This window comes from Saccopteryx leptura, chromosome 2 (assembly GCF_036850995.1).
Source record: "Saccopteryx leptura isolate mSacLep1 chromosome 2, mSacLep1_pri_phased_curated, whole genome shotgun sequence".
Lineage (NCBI taxonomy): Eukaryota > Metazoa > Chordata > Mammalia > Chiroptera > Emballonuridae > Saccopteryx > Saccopteryx leptura.
In genome coordinates, this window is record NC_089504.1 from 303,301,150 (window position 1) to 303,327,038 (window position 25,889).

At 35.8% G+C, this 25,889-nt stretch overlaps 1 non-coding gene across 1 annotated transcript; it reads left to right on the plus strand.

The window, feature by feature from the left end:
* Nucleotides 1-9,340: 9,340 nt before the first annotated feature.
* On the plus strand, nt 9,341-9,480 carry LOC136396091 (small nucleolar RNA SNORA20). The gene has a single exon (XR_010749513.1). It is a non-coding gene; the product is annotated as a small nucleolar RNA SNORA20 (small nucleolar RNA).
* Nucleotides 9,481-25,889: the final 16,409 nt, after the last annotated feature.

The window sequence follows — 25,889 nt, forward strand, 5'->3', positions numbered from 1 at the left end:
GGTTATATGATATTTTTCTTTCTCTGCCTGGGTTATTTCACTTAACTTAATAGTTCCCAGGTCCATCCATACTGTCACAAAAGGTAAGATTTCCTTCTTTTTTTATGGCCTCATAGTATTCCATTGTGTATATGTACCACAGCTTTTTAATCCACTCATCCAATGATGGACACTTGGGCTGTTTCCAGATCTTGGGTATATAACGGCCTTATTTATTGATTTTACAGAGAAGAGAGAGAGAAAGACAGGAGGGAGGGAGGAGCGAGAAGTATCAACTCACAGTTGTTTCTCGTATGTGCCTTAACCAGGCAAGTCCCAGGTCTCGAACTGACAACCTCAGAATTCTAAGTCAGTGCCTTATTCATTGTGCTACCACAGGTCAGGCAAGAACTGGACTTTTTTATTTTATTCATATTAAACAATAGACATTTGAAACAAAATAAATATAAAAAATGTTGCTGAATTATTAATTTATGTATATATATATGGGGAAATATATGCTACATAATAATAAAAAGATTTTATATAGTTTAATATTAAAGAAATGTAGATTTTAATAATTTGGTGGAGTTAAAGTTAAAAGATATAACTATTCACATGCAAGGACATGTTTTCATATATTATTTTTATTTTTCTCTGTAGCCTTGATTGAATCACATTATAATTACTAATGTATATGTTTAATTAGCATATAGTAATGTATAATTAATTAGCATATACATATATATTTTTAAGTGTGTTGAAAAACTCAACATATCATTTAAATTCTTATCAATCAGCAATTTGATTAAAGATGTCATTTTATTTAAGATTATAGTATTTTCAAATAAGCATTATTTATTCATGCTAAGCTGGTAAATACATCACTAATTCCTTGACATTGAATTTCCAAATAAAGACATTTATTTTAAAAATTTAAACTGCAGCTGAATTTGTAGTAGTTTTCAAAATACAAAATATGCCATCTTTTCAATGATTATAACTATATTTGAGCAAAAAATTATATTCATAGAGCACATTTTTATTTTGCAATAACATTCTTGAGTCATGGCTTTAATACAAGCATTCTTCATATGTATATTTGGATATGAATTGACCTTATGTTGTAATAAACTAAAATAAACAAAAGTTCCTGAGATCAAGATGTATGGCACATGGGTATTAAGAATGTATCGTGCCTAAAATCTAGGGAGCAGGCAGAAAAGCCACCACAGGTACACATGTAGTTGACTTTACTATTTTGGCCTCAATGAGGAAAATAATTTTTTCCTTTTGAGTAATGTGATCTGTGACAATTCTTTACTTCAAATATCTAAGATGAAAGCCTGGGTCTCATGTACTCTAATAGAAAAAATCTATCTCCTGCTCTCAAACAGACAATCCACAGATAATCACAGTCCACTATCGGAAAGAGTGCTCTAACCTTCCTTTCCTATATATCTCAGTACTATCAAAAATGCTATTCCATAGCACTCAGGTCTCTAGTGATTATGGTCAGCAACAGGAAAGAAAAATGCCCAAATGTACTGTCAAAAAATATAAAGTGAGACTTTGGAAACAATTTTAAATAAGTTCAACAAATGTACAAAATAACATTACAAATCAAGGTTAGCTGTAAAGAAAGTTGTGCATATAATGGTCAGGAAAAAAAATTTTTTTAAGGTTTTCGGTTTAGTGTTTTTATCAGAGAGGTAAAATGCCAGAAATACAAATGAACTACAGAGAGAAAATAAATGAATATTTAAAAAGTTAGTGGAGGGGAGAGGGGAATGCTAAAAAAATTAAATATAAAGAGTTGTCCTTAAAATTAATCATTTCAAGCTAACTAAGAGTTAGGATAGAACAAATACATTATAACTTGATTGTGCATGTTTTGTATGAATGAAAATATTATTACAAAGCATGTCTTAGAATACACGATTATTTCCTGGCAGTGACTGTTTTACTTCTTCTTACTAGGGGTAAGAATTTCAATTCATGTTCTACAGAGTCCATATAGAGAAGGGTATCCTATTACAAACACATACACAACCTAAATAAATGATGTTGGGCAGATAAAATGTTTTATGCTCACTTTGTTAAAGATGATGCTGTCCACATGGAGGCCGTTGCCCAGGTGATATTAATGTGTGTTGGGGGCAGGCGGTGGGCAGGCAGAATCCTTATAGCCTGGGGCTTGGTTTTAGGACTAAGCCTTTCCCACCCTTTTTGATGTGGGGCAGTACAATCCAATCATGCCTCAGAGAAGTGACTTTGTATTAGAGACTTCCCTATTATGTATATTGGATTAAAGGTTTGGATTTCTACACTATAAAATAGGGGCAGAATAGGAGCTTGCTCTCTTGGTTCCTGGGATGATTAGCATGAGAGAGCAGAGGGAGCAGAGCAGAGAGCAGAAAGAGGCCATGTGGCCAGGAGAAGCAGCCAAGATGGTGGAGCGCTGAGTGAGATGCCAGTTTGTATAGTGTTTGTATCTGGGATAAGGAAGGAGATGGGGAACTGAGGAGAATAAGGCTGGTGAGCTAGAAACCTTTGATTCTAGGAAACTCGGATAAGTCAGTAGCTTTGTGAGTACTGAATGTGAGTGGGTTTTGGAGCCCTGTGTGTATTTTTACTTGCCCTCTGGGTGCAAGCTAGAATTAAAGACTATGGCCGATCAGTTTTTGGCTCCGCTGTTTCTTTACCGACTGTCGGAATCCAATGTGAACCTGCAAGGGCCGGGCTGCTGTGATAGTGGCCATGGCTTCTGGCTTTACAAATGACAAATAAATAAACTCACCTAGAAGTTTAAATCAAGGACAGTACTTTGAAAAGCAGGAAATAATGAAGAGGAAAGGAGAGTTTGTTTCCTTCATTTGTCCCTGCAGGTGCGTGGTACCAATAGCACTAACTGGATTTCTATTATCTGTCTTCTTGAGGAGGGTGATTTAAGCCATTTGCCCTCTGGCTGGGGAAGAGAAGTATAAACCATTTAATCTTTTTTTCTTCTTTTTTATGAAATTTATGGGGGTGACCCTGGTTAACATAATTATATAGCTTTCCGGTGAAAATTCTACAACATATTATCTGCACACTGTATTGTGCATTCACCACCCAAGTCAAGCCTCTGTCCATCACCATTTATCCCCTCATAAGCTCCTCCACCCCCCACAGCTTTCTCCCCCCAGCAATCACCACACTGTTGTTTCCGTCCATGAGTTTTTTCTCCTTTTCTTCCTTTTTACTCAATCTCTCCACACCCCCTCATCAAGTCCCCCAAATCTGCCCCCCACACTGTAAGCTGCCAGCCTGCTCTCTCTCTATGAGTCTGTCTCCATTTTGTTTGTTAGTTTGTTTTGTTCATTTAGTGTCCACAGATGAGTGAGATCATATGGTACATGTCTTTCAATGACTGGCTTCTTTAATTTAGCATATTAATCTTCTGGTCCATTCAGGCTGTCACAAGAGGTAAGATTTCCTTTTTCTTTTTTAATGGCCAACTAGTATTTTATTGTGTAAATGTAGTACAGCTTTTTGTCCACTCATCATCTGACGGACACTTGACCTGTTTCCAAATCTTGGCTATTGTAAATAATGACGCAATGAATATACGGTTGGATTTATTCTCTCAAATTTGTGTTTTGGGTTTGTTCAGATAAACAGCCAGAAGTAGAATTGCTGGTTCCAAAAGCAGTTCTTTTTTAAATTTTTTGAGGAAACTACACTGCATTCCACATTGACTGCACCAGTCTGCATTCTCACCACCAGTGCATGAGGGTCCCCGTTTCTCCACATCCATGCCAACACTTGTTGTTTGTGGATTTATTGTTGGTAGCCATTCTGACAGGTGTGAGGTGATATCTCATTGTGGTTTTAATTTCCATCTCTCTGATGATTAGTGATGTTAAGCATATCTTCATGTGTCTATTGGCCATCTGTATGTCCTCTTTGAGGAAGCGTCTATTCAGGTCCTTGGTCCATTTTTAATTGAATGTTGGGCAGATAAAATGTATTATGCTCACTTTGTTAAAGATAACACGAGGAGGCCATCGCCCAGGTGATATTAATGTGTGTTGGGGTGGGCTAAAGGCAGGCAGAATCCTTGGAGCCTGGGGCTTGGTTTTGGGATTAAGCCTTTTCTACCCTTTTTTGATGTGGGGTGGTACAATCCAATCATGCCTCAGAGAAGTGATTTTGTATTAGAGACTTCCCTACTTTATATATTGGATTAGAGGTTGTGAAGCTACAGTATAAAGTGGGGTCAAAACAGGAGTTTGCGCTCTTGGTTCCTGGGAGATTATCATTAGAAGAGAGAGCAGAGGAGAGCAGAGAAAGGCCATGTGGAGGAGGCCAGGAGAAGCAGCCAAGATGGCGGAGTGCTGAGTGAGATGCCAGTTTGTGCAGTTTGACGCTGGTGAAGGAAGGAGATGGGGAACTGAGGAGAATAAGTCTGGTGAGCTAGAAACCTTTGATTCTAGGAAACTCGGATAAATCAGTAGCTTTGTGAGCACTGAATGTGATTGGGTTTTGGAGCCCAGTGTGTATTTTTACTTGCCCGCCGGGTGCAAGCTAGGATTAAAGACCATGGCCCATCAGTTTTTGGCTCCGCTGTTTCTTTGCCGACTGTCCGAATCCAATGCAAACCTGCATGGGCCAGGCGGCTGCTCTGATGGTGGCCCTGGCCGTGGCCTCTGGCTTTACATTGGATTTGGATGTTTTGTTTTTTTGGTGTTGAGTTTTATAAATTCTTAAAAATTTTGAATATTAAGCCTTTATTTGATGTATCATTGACAAATATGTTCTTCCATTAAGTCGGTGTCTTTTCGTTCTGTTGATGCTTCCCTTTGTTGTGAAAAGCTGTTTAGTTTGATGTAGTTCCATTTGTTTATTTTCATTTTTCCAGTAAAAAAAAAGAAAGAAAAGATAAACTACGTAATATTAAATGTTCTTGGTTAGGGCAGATAGAATTTTACTGTTTACTAGATGACTGTAAACTGCTTGGCCATTTAGCTATCTGTTTCAGTTTCCCTGTTCTACTTCTCTTAGCTTACTAACCTGTCTCAGAAGGAGAAAAAGAATAAAAGGGGGAAAAAAGAAAGAAAGAGAGGGAGCAGGGATAGAAGAGGAAAAACACATAGAAACCTAAACTGTAATTTTAACTGTTGGCATGCAAAAATAATAACAGTCCTAAATTGAGCTGACTGACCCCTGACCCATAGACATATGAGATAAACAGAAAGGAGTTAGCAGATAAGACTTAAAAAAAAAAAGCCAGAAGAAATGAGCTATTATTATGCATAACTATAATCCAGGAAGGGAACAAGATAAAACAAGGATAATATTTGAAAAGCAAAGAAGATGCTACGCCTGACTAGTTCAGTAGCCTTCTTCAAAAGTCAGTTTAATCTCCACTCCCAAGTGTGCACTTTCCTTAACCTCTTCCCCCCTTTGCAGTGTACCCCCAGTTTCTAATTTACTTGACAATTAGCCAGTCTTTGAAGGATTATAATGAATCAATTCAAATGTATGTATAAGAATTGAAGCTGCTTCGATAGTATGGTTCTATCAAGAAGCTCCTGGTATACAATAGTCTTTCCCTAGGTCTCTGCTGTATGTTATTGACTTATTGATCGTTTACAGATGCTTCTTTCACATGAATGAAACTATTTGAGGTCCATATTTTTTTTTCTTTTTTTTTTTTAGCGAGAGAGACAGGGAGAAAAAGAGAGACAGAGAGAGAGACAGATAGGAACAGACAGACAGGAAGGGAGAGAAATGAGAAGCATCAACTCTTTGTTGCAGCACCTTAGCTGTTCACAGATTGCTTTCTCATTTGTGCCTTGACCGCAGGGGCGGGGGGGGGGGGCTCCAGCAGAGCAAGTGACCCCTTGCTCAAGCCAGCAACTTGGGTTCAAGCCAGCGACCTTGAGCTTCAAGCCAGTGACTTTTAGGCTCAAGCCAGTGACCATGCAGTCATGTTTATGATCCCATGCTCAAGCCAGCAATCCCGTGCTCAAGTTGATTAAGCCTGTACTAAAGCTGGTGACACTGAAGACTCAAACATGGATTTGAGGTCAGTATTTTTAAGGCAGCGATTGTATCACTTTGTTGATGAGAAATGAACATCATCTTCCAAAAGTGTCTACTTGAGGGATGGTTTTTATAGATGATAGAAATATTTAAAGGTGTGTTTCATGCATCCTTTTATTGAAGATGACTGCCTATGTACTTATTCAAAGGAGGGAGCCTGGGCACACCTTTCAGAAGTTTAATTATGGAAGAGGGGGAAATAGAGAATTGACTGAAGTCAAATAGTATGTGTACTGGTGGTTACAGAATGATCACAGAATGTAAATGACAATATAGGGGATGTCATCAACAATATTGTAATAATTGTGTATGGGACCAGGTGAGTGCTAGAAGTATCTGGGGAAACCCACTCTGCAGAGGACATGGCTGCCACTATTCTATATATCTAAGGCTAATACAGAATAATATTTAATATAGTTTGTATTTGAAAAATTAAATAAAAGAAAAATATATGTGTATGTGTGTGTGTGTGTGTGTGTGTGTGAGTACACACATGTATTAGATTAACATACAATATACAATTGGGAGAAACTTAATTATGTTCAAATTGACTTTAATGATAGAGTTGATATTAGAGACAAAAGGCAATTGATGAGAATAACTCTACTCATTAAGAGTGGGATGTGAATTGGGACTTTCTTCCAAAGAATGTAGCATGAAATGGGAGTAAAAACAAATGGCGCTTTCATAGTGAAGAACCCAGTGGACAAAACATCAGCCCTGTGCCAAAAATTAACATTGACAGTGGTAAGTCATGTTGATAGTAAAAGCCTTTGATATGATGTCACTTTAATGACATTTTGACTTTATCTTCCTTTCTCAAACCCGTAATTCCCAGTCTAATCATGAAAAAAAAAAAAAACCATGAGCCCTCACTTGAGGGACATTGTACAATGACCTACACCTCAAAATTGTCAAGGTCATTAAAAAAGAAGGCAAGGCTGAGAAACTTACAACCAAGAGGAGCCTAAGGAAACATGATGATTCAATGTAATGTCCTGTGTTTTGGAAGAGATCCCAGAGCTGAAAAAATTCATTAGGCAAAAACTAAGGGGTTTGAATAAACTGTAATTTGAAATTAGATAAAAGCAGCTATATAAATATATATGAAAGTTTCTAATTATAATGTAATCACATGTAAGACTAAATAACCACTCAACAGTGTTTTGTTATATGTTCCATGCTTTAAAAGCTTACATAAAATATAAAAATTATCCTGCAGTTTTCAAAGAATATTTACAACTTATACATACAGATATATGTATAACAGATAGATACATACAAATTATGGCTCAGCATAAACTTTATATATAATTCATAATGAAATTGATAAGTATTTTTCTGTATGTGTTTGTATAGGCATTGTTTTTTGAATAGCATACAAGGATATTTAAAAAGTGAAAATTGTTACAGAAAAAGAAATTAGAATAACAACCAATAGAAGACAAGGAATGATTTACGAATGTTGTACCATCCTTGCCTCCTCAGAATAAATCCCACTTGATCATGATGTATGGTTTTTTTTTTTTTCATGTATTGCTGGATCTGGTTTGCTAATATTTTGTTGAGGATTTTAGCATCTAAATTCATCAGGGATATTGGCCTATAATTTTCTTTCTTTGTGTTGTCCTTGCCTGGTTTTGTAATCAGAATTATGCTTGCCTCATAAAAGGAACTTCAAAGTGTTCCTTCCTCTTGAATTTTTTTGAAATAGCTTGATGGTGGGACTGCAGACTGGTGCAGCCACTGTGGAAAACAGTATGGAGATTCCTCAAGAAATTAGAAATGGAACTGTCGGCCTGACCTGTGGTGGCGCAGTGGATAAAGCATCGACCTGGAAATGCTGAGGTCGCTGGTTCGAAACCCTGGGCTTGCCTGGTCAAGGCACATATGGGAGTTGATGCTTCCAGCTCCTCCCCCCTTCTCTCTCTCTGTTTCTCTCCCTCTCTCTCTCTCCTCTCTAAAAATAAATAAATAAAATTAAAAAATATATATATCTATAAAAAAAAAAAAAAGAAGCATCAATTAAAAAAAAAAAAAAAAAAAAAAAGAAATGGAACTGTCCTTTGACCTAGCCATCCCACTTATAGGACTATATCCCAAGGACACCATATCACCGACTGAAAAAAATAAATGCACCCCCATGTTTATGGCAGCATTGTTCACAACAGCACAGATCTGGAAACAGCCCAAGTGTCCATCAGTGGACGAGTGAATTAAAAAGCTGTGGTACATATATACAATGGAATACTATGGGGATATGAAGAAGAAGGAAATATTACCTTTTGCAACAATATAGAGGGACCTGGAAACTATTATGTTGACTGAAATAAGCCAGGCAGAGAAAGAAAAATATCATATGACTTTACTCATTTGACAAATCCAGGGAATAATGAGAACTGAGGAACGGAATTGAGACAGAGGAGAGAGCAAAGGAACCAGAGGAAAAGAGGACAGAGGGAAAGGGGTTGATAGGATGGGATAAACCTGAAGGGAAGGGGGGAGGGTGCTGTAGGGAGGGGGGCAAGGAAGATGTTGAGGGGAATAGGGGGGAAGGGGGATGCATGTGGGGTGACCCTAGAATCTATGTAAACACAATTAAATTAAATTAAAAAAAAAAGAAGACAAGGAATGAGGGAAATTTATTTCCTGCTGTAAAAAGACACTCCCCTCTATAAATTATTAATTTACCAAAGAAAAGTTAATCTTACATTTTTATCACAAATGTTTATAAGGTATCACCAGCATTGTTGAACATTTCAAATTGCTACACTTGAAGAACAAGGCCCAATACTTCTTTTCTTTGAAGCAGACAATATTTTACAGACTTCAGTTTGTATTATGTGATTCTCCAGATTTTTTACAAGGTATGGGACATATATGAGACAAAAATTAAACTAGTAGGTTACTTTCTAATATTTAAAAATAATTCTCACCCTATTTTCAGTCCTCTCTAAATTTAAAATAGACCACCAAAAGAAGATTCACCGGAGCAAAAACAAAATAACAAACCTTAAAATTAAAAAATAATTTGGTTAAATTTAAATTAGCCCATCCTAAATCATTATAAAAATTAATCTTGGTGATGTGAGGAACCAAATAGACCCAAGCATCTGAAATCTGGCATAAGTGTAAAAATGTGTGAGTATAATAGGTTTCCACATTTACCTAATTGCATTAAATATAACAATAATAAATGACTCATTTACATCTATCTTTAAAAGATAGCTATAAATTGTCATTCAGTGGTTTTGTCATACAGTCAACACATAAGCCCAGTTTTAAAAACTGATGACAGTCTTTTCAGTGATATAAGCAGTTATACACATGGGATAAAATAACATTGGGCCATTGTAAATTGAGATGGAATAACCGTTTTAAATCTCTTCTGCATACATGGCCTAGACATGGCTAAAAAAAAAAAAAAAAAGAACTGATGATTAACACATGCATTTTACCATACTGTCTTAATAATCTCACATATTTTGAAATGATTAAAAAATAATTGAAAAACTAAAACATTTAAATTTTTTTGAAGTAGTACCTTGGGAGACTCAAGAAATAACCACATGTTGTACATCGTCTCTAGTTTCTCAGAAGAAAAACAATGAATCAGATGGATGAAAGAAACAGACTTTATTCTGTTACTGTATAAAGAAATTTGTTCCATATTTTATTATAGAAAACATTTCTTTTTTTAAGATTTTATTTTTACTGATTTCAGAGAGATAAAATAAAAGGGTGGAGGAAGGAGTGGAAAGCATCAACTCATAATAGTTGTTTTTCCTATGTGCCTTGACCGGACAAGCCCAAGATTTTGAACCAGTGACCTCAGCATTCCAGGTCGATGCTTTATCCATTGCACCACCACAGGTCAGGCAAAAGATATTTCTAAAAACATGTTTAATTGTTTGTTCTCTGAAGTGCCAGACACTCTGCTAATTAGGGTAGAACCACATGAACAACGCAGATCTAGCCTGGACTTGCCCTCCCGTTATATCAAAATCTATAGAGTGGGATTAAAAGATCCTAGGGGTAATAGCCCTGTTCTTATTTCAATAAAATATTCCCCCCAATGATCAGTTTTCTGTGTATATTCCAAGGCCAAGTCCTCATTTGTTTGTTCATTCCTGCCTCTACTTCTGGTTTCTATCCCAACTGTATCTTGGAAATTGTTTAGGCATTTGACTTTAATAGCATGTATTGATTACATTACAATGCTAATTATTGTGGGATATTCTTTTTAGTGTTCTAACAGTTTTGTTACTTAGAAGAATAAAAACAGTTCTACCTTAAGAATCAAAAGTTATTTTACTAGAGCCTGGCCAATATTTTGCTAGAGCTTTATAATTTAGCATACCTACTCACCAACTTTTCCCCCAAAGGATCAGAAAGGAATCCCCCCATTAGAAGACTAGCATTCAGCTCCTGTCTACATACTCTGTAGGGCAGGGAGAGAAAGCTTACTACATTCATTACAAAATTTTCATTACCCCCCAAATACCCAACAGTTACATGCTAAAAAAAAAAAAAGCAAAATAACCACAACAAGATATTCGATTGAAGCCACAATATATTTATGAAAACCCCTAGATAAGTCCTCCTGTGACAAACTTCTTTTGTCTCTTGTCTTCTGACCAGAAGTTAATTTAGAATCTACTGTTTCATTATCCACTGACAACATCTGCCTTTTCTCTCCTTTTTAATTTTCCCATCTGTAATAGAGTAGAATATAATATTGGTTTGCCAGGAAGTACAATGAGCTCCCCAGAGGGAAGGTGATGTATTACTTTGACACACACATGAATAAGTGATGTAATCATTTGTCAGGAACTGATGGACTCACCAGTTGAGTGTTAGAAACAATTTTAACAGCATACAAATTTTGAATACAGTTCTTGTATTTGTGATTGTAGCAAAATGAATGGTTTTTACATTTGGCATGTTGCCAGAAGCTTAAGGGCTAAAATTATCTAGTGACACTTAATCTATAGTGACAGTATTTTTATGACTAAGGACAATTCAGGTCCAGAGACTTAGGCTACTTTCCAAGAAGGTGCATGGCCCATCCATCTCTCTTGTGGGAGTATTAATTAGTGGCTCCTAGGCATGATGCATTGCTCTCTTGTGAATAACTGAGCAGTCAGGGGGAGAGTGTGTAGAATAATTGATTCTATTTTTTTTTTTAAATCAACAAGCAAAGAAAGAATCGATATGGGCACAGTCTAAAGTTAGTGTTAGAAAAATAAACAGTTTCTTCTTTTCACATTTCTGAAACGCATAAGGCTAACAGTGTTAAAATGAAGCATCTATAACAAAACCAAATACATAACATTATAACAGGTTAGTCTGAAGTAACTCAAAGTTGATAGTCATTTCTGAGTGAGAGCTTGTGAATTTAGGCAACTTTTTTTTTTTTTTTTTTTTTTTAAAGAATGTGAGCTTTCACCTGCAAAGTCATAGCCACCATTCAGATCACAACTAACAAAATATTGCTTCTTTTCAGAGACAATCTATGGAAAGGTAAAGTGTTCTATGAACTGTGCTTCTTTATTCTAGCTTTTTAAAAATTCAATATTAATTGAGACATTGTATTTGGTAATGAAGACAAGAATGACTACCTTTCAGTGCAAATGTTATCTGCTCTAGGAAGTGTTTTTTGATGTCTCAGTCATACTCCTATAAACCTCTAAATCTTTTACTATCATACAAATTTATATTTTCCTATAATTGTCTTTCTGTTTTGCAACTTTTTTCTTTGGCCCCATGCGGTGTTTTATATCTTTGAATCTCTACAACATGACAGAGCCTTTGGGTAAATGTTGCTTGAACGATATAAAGGTGTGATCCCTATCTTGAAAGTTTAACGTGGGAAGATCAACAATGAGAATATTACCATGTTAAATAGAAGCTTACACAAAATGCCAAAAGAAGACCCAGGAAGGAAGGAAGAATTCTGCTGCAGTGAGGTCATTTGGGGTGGAGTAGAAAAACATCATGAGAAAGATTGAAGTTCTTATTTTCTAAATGGAGTTTTCTGGTGGGAAGTAAAGGGAGGAGAGGGAAAAAGTAATAAAGCTTTTAGTAAATGTCAATTGTGCGTAACTGAGCACTGAGTGTGAGGAAGGTGAGAGAAACAGAGGCCAGTTCTGGATGAGTTGTCTAGGGATTTTTGTATACCTTGATAAAATGTTTGCATTTAAAATTTTAAAAAAAGAAGAATAGCTGAAGAGTTTTGAAGGGCACGCGGAGAACTATTACAGCATTTTGGAATGACTATGTTTTAGAAGTACTGACACAAGATAGAAAATATTTCAAATCTCAGCTAAGGGATTTTCTTTCTGTTTCTTCTTTTTCCAAGTGAGAGGAGGGGAGATATCCCATATGTACCCTGAATGGGACCCTCCAGGTAACCCCCATCTGGGGCCATGCTAACAACCAAGCTATTTTTAGCACATGAGGCAGAGGCTCCACAGAGCCATCCTTAGCACCTGGGGCTAATGAGCTCCAGTCACTTGAGCCATGGCTACGGCGGAGAGAGGGGGGGAGAGAGAGAAAGAAAGGGAGAGGGAGGGAAAGAGAGAGAGAGAGAGAGAGAGAGAGAGAGAAAGAGAGAGAGAGAGAGAGAGAGGAAAAGGACAGGGAGGGGCAGAGAAGCAGATGGTCATTTCTCCTGTGTGCCCTGACTGGGAATCGAACCCAGGACATCCGCACACTGGGCCAATGCTCTACCACTGAGTCAACCGGCCAGGGCCTCAAGCAAGAGATTTTGAAAGTTTGTTTCTAAGGCAGCATAGAGGACCAGAGATAACACTTTTGTGAATTTATCTAGGTTTAGAAATTAGCTGCAAAGGTATGGCAAATGAAGTTTGGAACTACTTGCAAGTAATCAAAAAAGTTTTTTAAATTTATAACTATGAGATAATGCATAGGACAGGACATGAATTCAAGATGAAATTTACAGAAAAGTTTGCAAGATGGTTGATAATGATAATAAAATAAATAAACTGATATTTTTGTATCTTGATCATTTCTCTTGACATTGGGTGAAGGTTGCAAAACATTATTTTTGCATATTAAAAATAATTCGTCCCGGCCCTGGCCAGTTGGCTCAGCGGTAGAGCGTCGGCCTGGCGTGTGGGGGACCCGGGTTCGATTCCCAGCCAGGGCACATAGGAGAAGCGCCCATTTGCTTCTCCACCGCCCCCCCCCCTCCTTCCTCTCTGTCTCTCTCTTCCCCTCCCCAGCCAAGGCTCCATTGGAGCAAAGATGGCCCGGGCGCTGGGGATGGCTCCTTGGCCTCTGCCCCAGGCGCTAGAGTGGCTCTGGTCATGGCAGAGCGATCCCCGGAGGGGCAGAGCATCGCCCCCTGGTGGGCAGAGCATCGCCCCTGGTGGGCGTGCCGGGTGGATCCCGGTCGGGCGCATGCGGGAGTCTGTCTGACTGTCTCTCCCCGTTTCCAGCTTCAGAAAAAAAAAAAAAAAAAAAAAAAATTCGTCCCATTCAAAAGAGTATCATATAATATAGTTTCTTTTCCTTTGCTGTAGAAGGTCACATAACACAAAGTTAATGTGTGATCAATTTGCACTGTATCAAGTTTTATTATTTTAAACTAATCAGATCTGTTTGAATAAGACATAAATATTTTTTCCTGACCAGATGGTGGTGCAGTGGACAGAGTGTCAGACTGGGACACAGAGGACCCAAGTTCAAAGCCCCAAGGTCGTGGCTTGAGCGCAGGCTCATCCAGCTTGAGCAGGGGCTCACCAGCTTGAGCATGGGATCACAGACACAATCCATGATAGCTAGCTTGAACCCAAGGTTGCTGGCTTGAGCATGGGGTCACTTGGTCTGCTGTAGCCCCCCCCCCCCAGTCAAGGCACATATGAGAAATAATCAATGAACAACTAAGGAGACTAAGGAGCTGCAATGAAGAATTGATACTTCTCATCTCTCTCCCTTCCTGCCTGTCTGTCTCTATGTGTCCCTCTCTTTGTATCTCTCTCTGTCTCTGTCACACACAAAAAAAGACATAATTATTTTGACTGATGCTCATTATATATTTTGGGGTCATTATGGTAGTTTTTGTACATTTGCAAAATACTCTGAAAACCACTGAGCTCCTGAGACCAGTTTTCTCAACATCTAAAGAACATATTTTATTTAAATGAAATTAACTATTGGTTTAATTCTCTCAAAACAACTGCTTTGAAATGTAATGAAATATAATTAAAGCTAGCTGTAAATGACATGTACAAAGATGAAGCAAAATATGAGGGAAAGTCAGCCTGGTCTATGGTGGGGCGGTGGATGGAACACTGAGGTCACCTGTTCGAAACCTTGTGCTTGCCCTGTCAAGGCACACATGACAAACAACCAATGAACAACTAAAGTGAAGAAACTATGAGTTGATACTTCTTGCAGCCTCCCCCTCCTCTCTCTGTAAAATCAATAAATAAAATCTTAGAAGAAAAAATTATGATAGATACATATTTGAAGCAATGCATAAGAAAAAAAAATAGAAACTAAATAGGACAGGAAAACTGACTCAATCAAATGAACTTATATGCTACAAACATAAAAATTTATCAAATATTAGCACATCATCATAGAATTTTAATTACTAGAACACCCTGTCTATTTCTCTCTCTCTCTCTCTCCCTCTCAAACACACATACAAACACATACGCACACACGCACACTACTTATAAAAAAAGAGAATTTAGGTAGGTTCTAGAGCAGGGGTCCCCAAACTATGGCCCGCGGGCCGCATGCGGCCCCCTCAGGCCATTTATCCGGCCCCCACTGCACTTCCGGAAGGGGCACCTCTTTCATTGGTGGTCAGTGAGAGAAGCACATTGACCATCTCATTAGCCAAAAGCAGGCCCATAGTTCCCATTGAAATACTGGTCAGTTTGTTGATTTAAATTTACTTGTTCTTTATTTTAAATATTGTATTTGTTCCCATTTTGTTTTTTTACTTTAAAATAAGATATGTGCAGTGTGCATAGGGATTTGTTCATATTTTTTTTATAGTTCAGCCCTCCAACGGTCTGAGGGACAGTGAACTGGCCCCCTATGTAAAAAGTTTGGCGACCTCTGTTCTAGAGGGTAGGTCTATTAAAGGGATATAAAGTTTTGTAGTTAGAGAGAGTACAAAATTAATAATCTGGGTTTAAATACAGCATTGCCCACTTGGGTAACTGCACCTAAATCATAAGTTATGAAAAAGATTACGAGACTAAACCATGTGGGTACTTGTGAACAAAATTAAGGAATCTGGCCAAAGAGAACTAGGCATTAGAAAAATAAACAATTATAACACTTTAATTAGGGGATGGTATGATCATGTTTATGTTTTCAAGGGATAATTTGGACTGTAGCCTAGAGTGGGTTTTTCTAGAGGTAAAAAGATTTGGTTGAAATGTAAACATCAACCAGAAAGAGATGATGCTGAGTCTGGACTGAGCGACACTTAGAATGGTCGGATAGCTTTGGAAGTTAATTGGAAATCGAAATTGATGGAAAGGACAGGTGCCAAATCACCAGCAAAGGCAATCTGGTGATTCCCTTCACTCTTACTATTCAAGGTAAAAAAATGCAAAAGCTAAAGGAGTCTAGAGGCAACGTTAGATTGGAAGGTTATATAATAGTTTAGGAAATACTCATTGTTTAGAGCTCTGTTGCACTTCCAAATGGGTGTATCTAGACTTCTTAGTGTTATATATAGCTTAAGTCAAGTCCATACATAGACTTCCATAATTATATTTTACATAAATTTATTGAGAAAATTGAGATTCTCCATACCTTACAACTATATCCATATAATTGTTTCTGTCTCCAAGAATTAAATGTTCATACTTTAGTACCTGTAAACTCATTTGGTGCTTTGGATTCTAGAATGTTAGTAATGTTTACATACATAAATGACCTCTCTTTTGGGGGTTCTACTATATTTTATGTTTTCATCCAAAACAAAATATGTCTAAATTGTGGGTAGCACATGCTCTGTAATTACTTTCATATATTCCATATTTACTAGGTTTAATTTTCCATGTGAATACTTTCTTTTTAATTTTTTAACCATAATTTTTATTTTCTCTACTTTTAAATTAATATTTGAGTCATTTATAAGATTTTAATATTTTAAAATTATTATTTATAACAGTTAAGTGAGATTAGTAAGAACAAATGTTAGTGAATAAAATGAGAAAGTTTTAAAATTCTTTTACCTTTTCTCAGATTACATTTTAAAAGCTTTATTTGGCCAAACTTTTGCGTTAGTGGTACCGTTAAAAGTTTCTTATTTATCTTTCACTTTTCAGCATAAGGATCTTAGACATATTTCTGAAAGATAAATTTTTGTTGTTTGTGTATAAATCAAAATATATGATCTGATCAGCCACTTATCTACTATAGATGCCAGTGTAGGTACTTTATTTGTTTTTGTTTATTGCAGTAAAGTGAGATGTTCAAACCCCATTATTTAGTGACCTGAAAGGAATTCACCTAGATTTATTGTATTTTCACTTATATAGCCATTGTTTTATAACAACTCTTACATCTTTTTATAATATCAATGTATATGTCTAAAATAGGATAAATAAAAACTATTCCTGAATTTAGAAGTAAAATGTTAACTTTCATATGTCATGTCATAAACATCTAAAAAATTCAAGTTTATGCTGAAGATGTCTGAAGATTATTTTAGAGTTCTCACAATGAAAGAATTGCTCCACACATAAATATATTTTACAAAAACACCTAAAATAATATTACCAAAATATAAATAATTATTTGCAAGTATTGATAGATGTTTAATTTATTATGCTTATAGACTATCAAGAATTTCAAATGTTTTAATACTAAAACATATGAAAAGTAAATGTGAAAATGAGGTGGATAATTTTTTAGGGATTTATGTAATACCTGGATCTTTATTTGTCTCAGTTATCCTTACTGTTCTCCAGGGACAAAGAGAAGATATAAACATTAGGCTCAGAGTTGCAAAATAACATTTTATTATTAGCTGAGGTTATAACTAACTAGTTCGGACCACTTGAAATCCTTCTAGTCCCCCAAATAATGACATAATAAATGGCAAGTTGATGATGGCTGTTGGTAAGTAGGCTCAGATCCTCACCCTATGGCCCTTTCTACATGGCTTTCTAAGTGTCCTCATGACATGGCAGCTGGCTTTTCCAAGGTGACTGATACAACAGAAGAAAGTGTAAACTCCAATGTCTTTCAGGATATAGATTTGAAAGCTACTATTTTTTTCCATAGTAGTATATCAAATATATCAACTCTATTCAATGTGGAAGAAAACTACACAGCAACATGAATAATAGGACGTAAGGCTCTTTGGCTGCCATCTTGGACGGTGGCTTCCAAAAAGTTCCTACTTATTGATTCTATAGTAGGTGTGTTAGAACCAATGGTTTGTTTTGCATATCTCTAATTTTTACTCAGAACTTTACATGATATCTATTCATTTTTTAACACAAAAGATGAGAACTTGAATAATTTGTTTGACTATTTTCCATTCCACTTTCCATTCTTACTAATAAATAACATTTATTCTTGATTAGTATTCTTGATTCTTTTGCTGTTAGCTTTAAATTTTTAGAAAATATATTAACACTCCTGTTTTTCTTTATATTATTATTCTCTTGATTTCTAAAATAAGAGTAACAGTAGTTCTATATTTTACTCCACTTTCAATCCTGTATGTTATATCACTTTCCCTTTTACGTTTTAAAAGTTGATATCATTTACGTTTTAATCTGAAAATCACATACCAATATATTTAGGCACTGTCCTTAGGCTAAGTAAAACAAAAATGAAAAGAAGAAATAGCATTTACAGTATTATGTTTATTTAAAAAGTATGCTAGTAGTGCGTGTTCTTTGTGCTCAGTGCCTCTAACCAAGGACTATTCTAAGTGGAATTCATGTCAGATTAATTTCAAATAGATTCACTTCTCTTAATATTCTATCAATTGCTGACACAGGACACTTTTTAATTTGCTTTTTCTTTGTCTTTGGTTCTTTGTAAAGTGCTCTATTATTTCTGAGTTTTTAATTATCTTATTTTTAAAATAATAAGCTTTTATGACCAAGTCATGATATCCATACATGAAATGCTATCTTTTTGTCCTGGTTACCAGTATTATTTTCAAGTTACCAAGCTCCTGCATTTTTTAGTTATTGTCTGAACTGGTTGCTCTCTAAACCTTCTGCAGAACGTCAATCTGAATCATCTCACCACTGCCTTCCTGAGTTTGATCCACTCTTCACTGAATTCTTCCCTTCCTCTTCTTTGTTTACTGATGAATTTTTAAAAGATCCTCCACAAATAATTTATTTTAAAAAGTATGTGGACTGTTTTAAAACTATTTTTTATTATGTCATTATTACATATGACTAAGAATTTGTCAATTTTAAATCATTTTTTTCAAAATGCTGAAGGGTTGTGGTGTGTCACATTCAGTGTTGCTGATGGCAAGTCTGATAACACTCAATTTATAGTTTATTTTAAATTATTTTGATATTTATATTACCTTTAATACTTGCATTATTTCTTTTAAATTATTTAATAATTATTTAGCTATTATTTAACAATTAATTATTTAGCTATTTTATTTAAAGATCACAATTGCTTCCCACATTTACAAAAAAGAATTTTTCATTTTTGACAAGTGAATGAATATAAAATAGGTATCTCACTGTGATTTTAATTTACACTTTATATAATTGATATTTATATATTTATTTCTGATTTGTATTATTTCTTCTGTGAAATATCTGTGCTTATCTTCTTTTGTCTATTATTTTATTGAACTTTCTGAATTATAGATGCTTTATATATATTTTAGATACAGATATTTTTCTGATCATATGTGTTGTAAGTAGCTCATTCCAGCTTAAAGCTTATCTTTTCATTCTCTGTATAGCACCTTTGATGTAAGAGACTTTTATAGTCTATCAATGTAGAGTACAATTGGTATAAGCATACATACTTAAACTTTAGATAATTTGACAGAAAATTAAGTCCTAAGTTTGAGATAATGTGATTTCTGTTTTCTTCATTTTACTGACCAGCATTTCTAATAATAAGGAATGCTCCAATTAAAGGGGATATACGGGCCCTGGCCATTTTGTTCAGTAGTAGTATGTCGACCTGGTGTGTGGAAGTCCCAGGCTTGATTCTTTGTCAGGGCACACAGAAGAAATGACCATCTGGTTCTCCAACCCTTCCTCTCCCCCTTCTCTCTCTCTCTCTTTTTCTTTTCCTCCCACAACCATGGCTCAATTGGTTTGAGCGCATCAGCCCCAGGCACTGAGGATGGCTCCATGGAGCCTCCCCTTCAGGCACTAAAAATGGCTCTGTTTTGAACATGGCCCCAAATGGCCAAAGCATCAGCCCTAGATGGGTGTTGCCTAGTAGATCCCAGTCTGGATGTATACGGGATTCTGTCCCTCTATCTCCCCTCCTCTCACTTGGAAAAAAGAAAAGAAAAAGAAGGGGGTATATATGGCAATAGACGATTTTCTTTTGGACAGACATCATCAAGATGGCAGAGAGAAACATATCTGGTGCCTTTGAAAAGTTAATACAAATGACTTTTAAAAATAATATTTATGATCAAAATGCATTATGCTATATTGGCTTAAGGAGTGGTTGCACAAAATATATGTACAGTTAACACAATTTGTTTTAGTCAGATATCTGCATTGCTATTTAATACTATGATCCTTAAGAAACAATTCACATATCAAGTTTTAGGTTATTGTATGGGAAGGCAGATGCTGATAAAGGGACAGAAAAGAGTTTTTATGAAATACTGTAAGTTAATGCTCAATGCTAGATATATTTACATTGATTGCTAGTATGTAGGAAAGTTTTTTGCTCTCTATATAACAGCTTTTGATGAAAATAAAATATTTGACCCTCCCAGGTGAAAGTCTGTTTACTTTAGCAATTTATATCCCCAGAATCTATTCTCAAAGTTGTTGAATATAATTTATCAAAGTGTATTATTTAGAAATTTATCCTTTACTCATTTTAGTAAACCTTATTGTATCTGGTAAAAATGTAACTGTCTATTTGAAAAAAAAAAAAAGCAAAACTTCATTTTTGGTCTGGTGTAAAAGTAAAATACTTCTCTTAGAACATGTATATGATTTCTACCAAATAGTTAAAAGAAAATGCTTTATGTAAGATCTAGTTCATGTCACTCATTAAAGTAACTGAAGAGTCTGAAAAAGAATTCAAAGGATAAATATCTATCTACACACTCATCATAGCTTTTATTACAATCTAACAGAACTGAATTATTCTTAATAATATTGGTTTCTTTTCCATTGTTTATGCTACAGTAAAAATGTTAGCTCTTCCTGTTTATAATTTTAACATGAGCAATAGAAAATGTTCTATTTTTCACACAATTTATAGTAATCTAGTTCTGGATCTCATATAAAGTCCACAGCAGGTCTGGGCCACTCCTCGGGCCAGCTGTCCTACAGTGTAGACCTTGTGGCTCTACTACACAATGTGAGATGTTCTTGTGCCATGTGGGGTGGGGTTGGTAAAGCCTGATTGTCAGACAGGGACATTCACTGACTTCCCTGAAATCGCACAAGCTACTTTGATAGAGCTTCACCATAGAAAAGCCTTCCCTTCTTCTCACCTAATTGTAAAGATGTTACGACATACAGCTTCCTAAATGTCTAGGAAAATATCTTGAACACATTGCCTTATCTCTACCATAACCTATTCAATGAAAATCTGCCTTGCACATTTTGAATGTACATGGAAATAAAGTATACATGACAAGATTAATTAATTTAGTGGCTTTTGCCCAGTGAGTAGATTCATTACTTGTATCTCTGACAATCCTTTTCTCTTCTAGTAGGGCAAGATGTAGAATAAGTAAAAACACATAACTTCTTTTTGCTTGGTAAGGGAACCTGGGCATCTATTCCTGAGGAATAAATAGCCAGGAATATCGCAGCTGATCCAGGAAGCGGTGATTCGCCAAGCGTGGCAAGAGACTCTCGTGCAGTGTTTGGTAGACTGCCAAATTCTTGCTCTTTGGGCTCCTTTCTCCAGAACACCTTGCAAACAGTTATCTTTAGAGCTTTGTTTTGTTTTCTATGTTTCTGTCAATGAATAGACAATTGATTTTCATTGACATACAAGCATGTCATCCTGCCATTCCTAATCCTGTTTTTGTTTCTCATTTCGTGAACATCTGTTGCCTTTTAATATAAATTCTGCAAATAGAATTTTGTAGATTTGAATGTACTTTTAATCTAATGGTACACATTTCCCTCATTTTTTTTAACATTATCATCCAAGGCCCTGGTCAGTTTACTCAGTGGGATAGTGTCAGCCTGACCTATGGATGTCCTGGGTTCGATTCCTGGCTAGGACACACAGGAGAAGCACCCATCTGCTTCTCCACCTTTCCCCCTTTCCTTTCTATCTCCTGTCTTCCCCTCCTGCAACCGAGGCTCCATTGGAGCAAAGTTGGCCCAGGCACTGAGGATGGCTCCATGGCCTCTGCCTCAGGTGCTAGAATGGCTCTGATTGCAATGAAGCAATGGCCCCAGATGGGCAGAGCATTGCCTCCTGGTGAGCATGCCGGCGGATGGATCCTGGTTGGGCGCATGTCTGCTGGAGTCTGTCTCTCTGCCTCTCCACTTCTCACTTCAGAAAAAAAAAAAATATCATCCAAATAATGCTCTCATAGCACCATTTTAGTAACTAGTAAATATTTAATTCACTGAAAATATGAATATAGATCAATCTAATGTTCTACATGAACTCCAATGAAAAAGGAACTGTTTCGTTAACTTTTTTATAGAGAACAGTGAAACCTCTAGGTTTATATATTTTAATGGTCAAATTATTTTCAAATTTTTATCTCCAAGCAACTTGTATATTACCTCCTATGTTACAAGGAGCATAAAGCACTAATGACATGCATTTGTGCTGAAATCTCTTTTAAAGATACAGTGTTCTGATAATTAAAAAAAAAAACAGATAAGACTAATTATAACATTGGTATTATATTTTTTCTCCATTACATTTCATATAATAATGTTTTTTTTTTCTTGAGGAAGAAAATTATTTGAACCAAGACAAGAACACTTCAGTGCCTAGATTAGTAACTACTACATGATATTTCTTGTCAGTGAACTTTAAATATTACTAAATGGTGTAATTGTTATATAAACATGTAACCTGGTATTAGTTAATTAAAAACACATTACTGATTTAGCACTTTATCCTTCAAGTTGAAATAACAATGCCAACTAGCTTCTTGTTGTTATTGACAAAAATAAGTAATTAACATTCATAGAAATATAACCATCTCACTTGATAAATTTAAAGGTTTAAATGGTTTTGCAAAGCAAAATGTTTAATTGCTTTCCTTCACCTATTGTCCCATTATGCTCTTTGAGCATTTGTTTGGAATTGCTCCACAAATGTTGGTGTATAGTCTGTTGGTAATTCTTCTCCATTGATCTCACTCCGCGTTCTTCACCACACGGTATTGACTGAAAATTATGCTGTTTGTTTCGGTTTTTGTATTGATGTTTTCTTTTGCTTACATGACATCGAGATGGACTGGGGCCCCAAAGTTCTAGTTTTACACATATGCCTACCTTAAATGTGGTATTTGCTCGGAAGTATATTCCATTTTGAATGCCAAGCAGTGTACAAGCCAACCAGGGGTCGTCAAACTTTTTATAAAAACCGCCCACTTTTGCAGTGCTGGTCAACCTGGTCCCTACCGTGCAACCAAACAACGCCACGATTGGCCCATCATGAAAGCTGGAACGCCCACTAGTGGGCGGTAGGGACCAGTAATAGTAAATAGTAATGAAAAGAATCCTATATGCCAAGACTTGATTGTTCATGAAGACAATGAAACAGGATAAGGGTATAAAGAGTGACCAGAAGTGAGTGTCCTATTTTATAAAAGGGAATTAGGAAGGGTCTCTTCAATAAGGTGGTATAAAATAGAAACCTGGAGAACATAACAATAGCCAAGTGGACCTGTGGGGGAAGAACAGGAGCAATGAAGCCAGTGTGCCGTGAGCAGTATGGGTGGGAATGGGGTAGTTTGGGGTAGTCAGAGACTGAACGGCTTAGTGTTTTGTAAGTTAAGATAAGAACCTTGAATTATGACATATAGAATTCTTCTTATTACTATTTACTGTGGTTTATTATAAGGTTCATAGAAGCAGAGATGTTTTCTTGGTTTTTCCTCACCCTGTCACTTTTCAGTAGCTAGAACAATGCTTGGCACTCATTGCTTGGCAACAGTTTTGCTTGTTTTGTTTTTGCAGATCTCCATGTTCTATCCTGTTTTATCTCAGATGTATATATTTCTTACATAAAGAAGTTACTTTTTTTTTTTGCAATATTTTGTGTCTGCGTTCCAGAGAGTTATTGCAGCAGTTATCACGAGCTTTCATTCACTCTACTTTTTGAGCTGAGCACGTCGTCCCTCTAAGTCTCTGTTATTCCTCGCCACGGCACGGTAATCCCTGTGCGACGTGATCGTTGCTGTAGGGACGGAGCCATGAAATTGCTCCAGCACATCCAAGCTGCCAGTGCTGTGTGTGGGATCCAGGGAGCTTGGGAGAATTCAATCCGACAGTGTGCACACTTACTGTAATCCCCTCCTCATTTCTTAGACAATTGATCAAAGTTGTCCTTCAACAGTAATCACTCTTTCTGAATATTAAAATAATGATGACTTGATAGTGAATCAATTGGGATTTTGAAATTATCAAGGGAGTTGAATGAGAGTATTGCCTTTTTGCCACAGTTGATAATTTAACAAATTGACTTCATTGAAAAATTAAACATTTATAAATGAGCATCAATTAGCTGTAATTTTGAATGCTAAAATAGTCTATGTTAATATATATATTTCTGGTGTGCCTAGAAGCTGAGCTAGGTGGCATTGCAGAGGGCAGCTCCAGCATCTGTCTGTCTGTCAACGAAGCTGACAGGCATAAACGGGCAAGGTTCCCAACCATTCTTAACCCTGATGCAGAATTCCTGTCAAGTCAGGGAATGGAAACAAGATACAGTGACAGATATCACCAACAGGGGGTTACGAGCAATCCCCTACAGGCCACATACCGTCTGTCAAAGCCCTTGTTTGGAAGCAGAGATGGAACTAGCAGGCATGGCAATTCTAATCCACTTATTAAGACATGGTCACTTGGGCAAACTATTTGTGTCCAAGAGAACTCTGGCGTTATCTTTGCTAGAATAAGTTCCCGTTTCATTTCTCCCACTGAAACCTAACAAAATGTTTTCTCTAATTGGCAAAACCTGTAGCAAAATCACATTTACTATAATGACAATGAATTAAATATGTAAGAAACAGAAAGAGTTTACTTTTGTAAGTCAAAATTAAGCTTAGTGTATATTTCAAACCATGTAAATAAAAGCATTTACAGTTAAATAGTGTTGCTAATTAAAAATTTTTTAAACTAAAATTTAAACAATCAGCTATAAAAACACTCAAAGAGAAGTTCAGAAATAGTGCTAACATATTGCTGTATATTCCTTTGTACTCTAACTGGTTTAGAGAGTTATCCCTCTAGCTATATTTTAGTACAAAGGAATTATTTTAGGTAAAAACAAAGTGTATGAAGTTAACGATGCAATAGATTTTATTATTTTTATAAAATAATAATTTGTTCCTAAATTGTATTCTGAATTTGCATTTCCTTTCGTATATTGAATAAAATGTTTCAATCCTAAAATTTTATATACAAGTCCATGAACTTTGCAATAGTTTCACCAGCACACACTTAAAAAAGAATTACAAAAAGTGGCTATTAGAATAGCGGTGATTTAGTTATAATTTATTCGATACCTGACTTCTTCATCTGATTGCGTGACTGCATGATAATATACTCTTCAAATAGTATTGTTCTGCTTCTTTTCATTCATGGAGCTATAAATGATCTAAACCACTGAATGACTTTTTCTTTTTTTAGTTGTATTCCTTTTTTTTATATAATAGTATTGGTGTGTGTGTGTGTGTGCCTGCATGCATGCATGTGTGTGACATCTTCCAACATCCAAAAATAATAAAGAAAAGGATACTGTAATTTAGAATCAATAAAAAATGTTACATTGGCATAGTTTCACATTTCATGATGTTGAGTAAGTAGAAAATAAAGTAAATTAAACACCTGGACTCTGGTTTTGATAAATGTAATAACACTACATTTTTACCTTACAATGTAATAACCTACATTTTTACTATTTCTCACTTAGTATATTGGGCCTCAATTTAAACTCCATGTCATTTAAGTTACAGTTTAATATCTACTAAGAACACCATCTCGGACCCTTGAGATTTTCAGTTTCATTTATTTTTTTTCCTAGTAGGAAAACAAAGTGAGTGGGAAGAAATTATGGGCAATAGTGTTTTATTAGTGGGGCGATAGTAGTAGTCACTGACTTAGAGAGAATTTAATTTGAGGGTTTCTGCTTTGCACATTGGTTTTAATTCTTCAATGTACTTATTGATATTTATAGTCAATAGGAAATTTGAAAGAGAAATTAATGATCTGATAACATGTGTATGTAAAAAGATTCAGATTTAATTAATATTAATATATTTTATTTCTATATATGTTTCTATAAATATACCTAAAAATCATTTATGCACACCTCAATATGCATTTTGTAAGCCTCAGCTTCCATTTTCTTTTTTTATATTCTAACCAATAGATGGCAAGTTAAACTGAGGGTAATATATTTTTCACTACCAG